The sequence below is a fragment of the Oncorhynchus masou genome, chromosome 28, assembly GCF_036934945.1.
Source record: "Oncorhynchus masou masou isolate Uvic2021 chromosome 28, UVic_Omas_1.1, whole genome shotgun sequence".
NCBI classification, from domain to species: Eukaryota; Metazoa; Chordata; class Actinopteri; order Salmoniformes; family Salmonidae; genus Oncorhynchus; species Oncorhynchus masou.
This window is the reverse complement of record NC_088239.1, coordinates 25,048,161-25,054,683: the sequence shown is the minus strand read 5'-3', so window position 1 is coordinate 25,054,683 and position 6,523 is coordinate 25,048,161.

Sequence of the window (6,523 nt, the reverse complement as noted above, 5' to 3'; positions counted from 1 at the left end):
TCTGGTCCAAACAAGTATGACATTGTTGCCGTCCGTAGCATTGAAGGCAAGGGAAGCCAGCGAGCATCTGACCTCCCTTGACAAAAACAGTATAAAATAATTAGCCAATCAGCGTTAATCGAGCTCAACCGTGAATGCACCAAACAAAGTGTCAAGGTAAACCAGTTTGGATTTGGCTACTCTTCTTCCATGGCTTAATCTAACGAAAGGTCACAAGTGTTTCCCTAAAAGCAGTCTGGGTTTAAACATATTCTATTGTACAGAATACTGTACAGAATACTGTACAGAACAGTTTCAGTTGATGGTGACAGAAGTAGATTACTTCCCAAGCAAAGTAAAAATGTTGTCTCCTCGGTTATAGGTTGTAGCTCAGCTTCTGAATGACTAAAAAAGAAATGATATCCCCATATGCATCAGAGTCGGACCTTTCCCTAAATGCTTCTGCCCCTTCTGCTTCTGTTTTGGGTTTTAGGCTGGGTTTCTGTATAAGCACTTTGTGACATCTGCTGATGTAAAAAGGGCCTTATAAGTACATTTGATTTTGATATTTTACAGCTTGTTTCTAGCATAAAGAATCGCTGACCAAAGCTCTGTTATAGATCACTTTATGTAATCGGATCCTAACAAGGGTTAGTGATGTGCTTTTTGCCATTTACTTTCATAGAACGTAGACCTCATACCCCCTTGAATTCGAATCTTCGTTTTAACAGCCCTTCACTGACACGGAGGTAGGCTATTTAAATAGTGCAAGGTGGGTGGAGGAATTGACCAACAAATCTATGGATATAGCAGCCTATCACCTAATTTAATCTGTCAAACAGGTAGGCCTACCTCTTAATTCTTATATAGGAAGAAATAGCCATCAACACACAGCCCTCTTGTTAGTAAAAGTGTAATTAAAATTAAGACGTTTTAAATTAGTTATGCCTACTTTCAGCACCATGAGCTGTCCATTTCCAATTGATTGTGCTGCAGCTGCTGCTTCAAGTTTCAGCACCAAAATATAAATTACTCGAATCTGGCTTATTGTGAGTTCAATAACTCTAATTAAAATGAGACACAGAACTGAGTCTGCTCTTCCTCAGTACTGGCTTGTCAGCTTCAAGGGCCTTGATCTCCTCTGTGAAACTATCCCTCTGGGAATCTTTAAGCAGGAAAGTCTCCATGTCTTGCCTTGAGGGCTTGGGATCCCCAACAGTTGGAATCATAGTTTGGTACACGGACTCACAGAGCTCCTTCCAACTGTGAGGTGCTCCAGTCTACCTTTACAGGATCAGGAGTAAGGTTGACCTGACCACAGAAAGTAGATTTGTGAGCATTCAGCGGTGTCCTCTTCTCTAGCTGTTCTGGGCATCACAGGCCAGGTGTCATGCGACTGTTGTAGGACGGGTAGACCTTGAGTCCAGTGGTTCACTCAGGTTAGCTCAGCCAGAGTTTGTCCCCCTCGTGATATCATCTGCTGGGTTGTTAGCAGTGTCGACATATCTCCACTCCCTAACGTGAGATACAATATATCTCAGCACCTCTGGAACCGACAAACACTTTGCAACGTCAAAACTTTTATTGCAGCCGGTGTAAGTCGGTCATTGAATCTGACCACAGGGAAGTCTTGCGGATGTCCAAAGTAAGCTCAGTTTGCAGAAGACGAGCTAGTTGTGTTCCAGCCAGGGCAGCACTGAGCTCCAGGCGGGGTATTGTGAGTTGGCGCTTGGGTGCCACGCGAGATCTTGCCACGAGGAATGAGATGTACTTGTCCTTGGTGCGGAGATGGCTCTATCTGGAGCATCGCAAAAGATGTGGATGTTGGTGGTCACGATGGCATTGTCTATATTTGGAGGGACATAACACCTAGGGATGACGACCTCTGACAGTGTCGGAAGTTTACTCTCCCACTCCTTCCACTGGTCTAATAGGGGTGCATGTAAGATGGTGTCTTGCCATCCTTCTTCCAGAGCTCCTGTAACAGGATCTTTGCTCTCGTCGTGTAAGGGATGATATATCCCAGGGGCTTGTAGTGGCTGGCAAGAGTACGGTAGATGGTCCTCATGGTGGGTGTTGGCTCCACCACAGGGTGGTACTTGTACCCCAATGTATCTGTAGGGCAGTGCCAGCGGAGTCCTAATGTGGGCTCTTCAGGGTCCACACAGTCTTGGAAGAGCCACTATTCTGTGCTCACAGATCTAGCTTCTTTAGGGAGATGCTGAACAATGGCCGGGACATTACTCGCCCATTGACAGATCTCGAATCCTCCCGTGGCAGGCAGAGTCTTTGTTGTGTTCACCAGCTGGCGTGTCTTTCCTGGGATGCAGGGAGGTTATGCAGGCAATTGTCGATGTAGAAGGCATGTTCCACCATCTGTAGCACATCCTCGTTATCATCCTTGTGATATCACATGTTGCTGCAAGGTGAATGTGGCGCAGCAGGGGCTGTAGGTCATGCCAAAAGGAAGAACCTGCCATTCGTAGACGTCTGAATTTCAGGAGGATGCCAAGCAAGTAAAGGATGCAAGGTGGGTCCTGGTAGGAGGAGTTTGCTAAGAACTTGTCCCTTGTACGCTAAGGAACGGTTGAACACTAGCCTGTTCTTTTCATTGTGGTGCAGGATGTACCAGGACTCCTCTTCCATGTCAACCTCTTCTTGGGGATACTTGATCACATAGCCTGTAGTTTCTAGCTTCTGATGTTCTTGGCAGTAGAGCTTCGCCTGCTCTGGGTTCTTGGATAAACGCCACTCAGGGCTCCTCAGATGAGCCAAGACTGCCTCCTTTGGTACTTTCAAGCGTGGAGAGTCCTTAACTCGGAGTAGAGGAGTGACGTTCAACATCTCCTGCAGTCACATGTACGGTGTCAGTCTCAAGGGTGCGGATAGCCTCATGATCTTGCTTGGAACGGGTCACCATCTTCTTGTTGTGGTAAGGCATGGTATCAATCTGCCCCAGCTTCTCCTCATGGCAGAAAGGGGCCATCTGAATAGGAGATGGTGGAAGTGAACGGGCACTGATGTTCCTTGCCGGAATTGGACGGGGAGTTGGAAGGCCCTTAGAGTGGTTGACTGCAACAGGTCCACCTTGAGGGCCCATGTGCACCGGTTCCATTTGTGTCAGCGAGTGGGGGTGATCTGAACCGATCAGGATCAGGGGACTGGCCTTGGTGAAGGTCTTGAGGGGAAGAGCTCGGAGGTGTTGGTAATGCTTCTGCAAAGCCTCCACTGGGTAGGAGTACTCTGCGAGGTCTAGGTCATCAGCAGTGAAGGCTTTGGTTATACTGAACTGCTTGGACCGGTTGCACACTGGTGAAAACTTAAGTGACTGAGTGGCCTTTTAACTGCACCACCTCTTGATGTACGGTCCTAAGCATCAGGGACGCCAGCTGCTGAACAGCAGAGGGAAGGACAATGGTACGCTCTGAGCTGTCATCTAGGACTGCATAAGTTTCGAGGTGCCTGTTACCATTGTGGAGCTGGACTTTGACCACCTTTAGCATCACACGGCCAGAGTGATTTGGTCGGTCCAGGTAGACTGTAGTCGGAGGTGTCTTTGCTGATGTTGCACGGCTTCTTTAGGGTGCAGGTGTCCTCGCCCACACCGCCAGCACCGGTCTTTATCCTTGACCCACTGAGCTATTTGGTGTTTGGAGAGCTTCTTAAACTTCTCACAAGAACTGAGGTAGTGCTCTTGGTTCTTGCAGAAAGGGCAGTATGGTTTAGGCTTCCCTTTGCCCTTGGATGCCTTCCTTTCCTGCGGAGCTGAGGACTCTGAATGCTCAGTAGTCTGGTCTGTGTTGTAGAGGACGGTGGCAGACTTGTTCTTGTTGTGGGGAGGCGGGCACTGTTCTTTAGCGCTCTTTTCCTCTTTCTGGTACAACTTGAAGGCTCGACTGGCATTCCGCTTGGCCCGAGATTTGACATGTAACCATGCAGTCAGGTATACATGTGGTCTGTGTCCAAAGGGAAACAGGATCAAATAAATTGAAAATTGATACAATGTAAATCCAATAAACACTATTACATTAAACAGTAATGTCAGTAATCTCTATGCACAATTTACAATAAGAGAAAATTAACACCATAATTCCTCTCAAGAATTAACGTTAGTTACTCCAACTCGTAGGTGATAAGGGAGTTATATGCTTAAAGGTCATGATTAGAATATTCCACCCTGAAACCATATAATTATATGACATTTTTTAGAATCATAAAACTATAATCTGATGATGTGTGTAGTTTTAGTCAGAATTAGAACAAGGACCTTTTGTTCCTTTTTAGTAGGTAAGCAGGGTGCAAGTGCGAAACAAATGATAAGAGGAGCTATCAACAGACAAGCTGGACTACTGTGTTCCTTACAGGACATTCTGTCTCCACCCGTGGAGGGGAGAAACTGTTAGGCTTTCAGAAAATTATGAAACATGTTGCAGATTAAACAATGCATCTGTATAAGTGGAAAAACACAGACTGTCTGAGCAAGGCGTAGTTTAAGATTTGAACTTGCGTAGGATATCTACTGTTTGTGTGGAAGTATGTGCGCAGCTATAAAATGTATGTCTTTGACATTGTATAATGGACTTCAGAACGTTCTTGTGAATAAACTGAACTATCTTTTTGCATAAACTGAGTCTTTGACTAATTATTATTAAACCCATGGTCTTACAGATCTCGGGGATTGGTCAGAGTTATTGATTGTCAGTTATTATCATTGGGATTGAAAATTCTCGTGATAGTAGGCTAATTACACAATTGTGCAAAATGGAATGAGAACTGGTGAAGAAAGTTACCCCTCAACATACACATTTCGTGTATTTACATATAACAATAGGAATACTATAAAAGTATTTGTTCTGACTTCCATTTGGTAAAGAAACGCACAAATATCCCCTCCACGAAAGCCAACCGCACTGAGAAATTACTTTTTGTTTGTATACTAACAAGTGGTTGTCGTGGTAAATAATCCAATAATAATTGGTAGGACATATGAAAGGAACCTACAAAGAGTTTACCGGAATCTCTAAATGAAATCACTGGCAGATCAATTAAATTTAGAGGATTCTAAATTAATATCTAAGGGGCTTTTATACACTTTTAAATAGACCTACTGTCACACCAGCCTTCACTTTGGCGCCCCCTCCTGTCCAGCTCAGGCGTTCGAAGTTGCCGGCCTTCAAGCTGCTGCCGAACATACTGCTGGCAAACGCCCTTCACTCATCAACTCCGGACTCGTCTCGTCCTCATTACACACATCTGGTTCCAATCCCCACTCTATCACTGTATAATTACTCCCTGCCATTTGTCTTTGTCGGTCATTGTAGATGTTGCTTATTTTCCTGAGAGGAACCTCTCCTACTATTTCCTGAGTACTTTATATTTTGCACTTTGGGTTCGCCCTGTGCCTTTTTGTTTAAGATATATTTTGAGCACAACATTGTTTAGGTTTCGTCTCCTGTCTACTCCTCTCTACACCAGCGACAGAATGACTGACCCAAGAAAACAGGAAGCAGCAGGACATCCAGACCACTCTGCTGTAGGAGTGAAGCTCCGCCACCACGACTCGTGCCTGGAGCACCTCGGGACTGCCATGGACGAGGTGCTCTGGGTCATACACCAACTGCAGGCTACACCACCACCTTCCCAGACCCCACCTGACCCATCTCTGCCCTTCATCGTAGAGGTGGAAGCCTCTGAGGTTGGAGTAGGGGCTGTTCACTCCCAAAGCACTGGAACGCCACCTAAACTACATCCATGTGCCTTCTACTCACGGAAGCTGTCTCCTGCGGAGCAGAATTACGATGTGGTTGTTCGTAAGTTGTTGGCCGTCAAGAAGGCACTGAAAGCATGGCGGCACTGGCTGGAGGGTGCTAAACACCCATTCATTGTCTGCACGGACCACAGGAACTTGGAGTACATTCGAGCAGCGAAGATGCTGAACCTGCGTCAGGCCAGGTGGGCCCTATTCTTTGCAAGGTTTGACTTTACCCTCCTGCCGGATGGGATTAAAGAATGTTAAGGTCAATGCGTTGCCCTGGGTGCATGACACAGGATCGGAGGGAGAAAGTGAAACTCATTATTCCCCTGTCCCGCATTGTGGCTCCTGTCATGTGCACGCGGACATCCATCGAGCCCTGCGACAGGAACCTTCACCTGCCCACTGTCCCGAGGGGCGTATCTACGTGCCCTCTGATGTGCGGGACCGTCTCCTTGCCTGGGCACACACCGCACCTGTGTCGGGACACCCGGTTATAGCCCGTACTATCGACTGTCTCTCCGCCAAGTACTGGTGGTCCACCTTGGCCTGAGACGTCAAGGTTTTCATCTCTTCCTGCTCCACCTGCACACAGAGCAAGACACCTAGACATCTCCCCTATGGCAACTCCACCCGCTGCTGGTTCCACAACGACCCTGGTCCCATCTCTCTGGACTTTGTCACAAACCTTCACCCCTCGTAGGGGCACACCACCATCCTGGTTGTTATGGACTGGTTTTCCAAAGCTTGACATTTGATTCCTCTGTCTGGTCTCCCTATGGCCCTGCAGAC